The sequence below is a fragment of the Schistocerca americana genome, chromosome 5 (genome assembly GCF_021461395.2).
Source record: "Schistocerca americana isolate TAMUIC-IGC-003095 chromosome 5, iqSchAmer2.1, whole genome shotgun sequence".
NCBI lineage: Eukaryota > Metazoa > Arthropoda > Insecta > Orthoptera > Acrididae > Schistocerca > Schistocerca americana.
Window position 1 is genome coordinate 310,651,781 of NC_060123.1, and position 1,138 is coordinate 310,652,918.

At 47.9% G+C, this 1,138-nt stretch overlaps 1 non-coding gene across 1 annotated transcript; it reads right to left on the reverse strand.

Annotated features, from left to right (window-relative positions):
- Positions 1-534: 534 nt before the first annotated feature.
- Trnal-caa lies at positions 535-609 on the reverse strand. Its single transcript has one exon. It is a non-coding gene; the product is annotated as a tRNA-Leu (tRNA).
- Between the last annotated feature and the right edge of the window lie 529 nt (positions 610-1,138).

A 1,138-nucleotide genomic window follows, 5' to 3' on the forward strand; every position in this document is an offset into this window, starting at 1 on the left:
CAGCAAAGGCAGTAGCTTGCAAAACACTCGTTCGATCTATATTTGAATAATGCTCGTCGTACGAGATAGGAGTGTCACAGGGAAGATCCAAAGAAGAGTAGCGCGTTTCGTTACAGATTCACTTATAAGCGCACAAGCGTCACGGAGATTTCGGGCAAATCCGGTTGCAGACGGTGCAAGAGAGGGTAATGCCTCACGGTATGGTCTACTGCTAAAGTTCCGACGGCGTATGTTCCTAGAAGAGTCAGTCAGTATATGGTTCCTCCTACGTATATCTCGCGAAAAGATAATCAAGGTAAAATTAGAGAGATTCGAGTCACATGGACGCTTACCAGCAATGGTTCTTCCCGCGAACCATATACGAAAGGAACATCAAAAAGGAGAAATGACACTGGTAGACGAAGTACCCTCCGCTACACGCCGTAAGGTAATTTGCGGAGTATAAGTGAAGATGTAGATGTACAGTGAAGAGCACATACAACAAATAGCACTATACATGATTGTTTTTTAAACTTCCTGGGAGATTAAAACTGTGTGCCGGACCGAGACTCGAACTCGGGACCTTTGCCTTTTGCGGGCAAGTGCTCTACCAACTGAGCTACCCAAGCACGACTCACGCCCGTCCTCACAGCTTCATATCAGCGCAGACTCCGCTGCAGAGTGAAAATCTCATTCAGGATTGTTTTTGTTACGGCGTAAAGTCAGCGCCGACATGCCAGTCGGGAACGACAGAAAAGAGAAGGCCGTGAGATGTCAGCCAATCGCACGCTTTAAGAGATGGAGCCCCTCCACCCCCACACTGGCATGATGACCAACTCAAAAGGTCTACTGTCATCTCTGCTTAAGGGTAGTTTCCACTAAAGTGAGGCGTCGCAGGCTGTGGGTACTGCGATGATTGCGTATGTCTGGTTAAGGTTAACCATTAATACGCGCTCATCTGGAGATAGATTGGGTCGAAAGTCGAACGAAGGGTAGCGGTTTGAAGGGCAGAGGGAAAGAAGTGCCAACGCAAGCGCCAAGGTAAAAAAACCTCTGCGATAGTTAGGTCGGGTAGAAAGAGCAATAGCGGACATCTTGCTGACTGCGATAGGTCATGCAAGGATGGGTTATGTTAGAAGTGGGTACCATGCAATCGGAT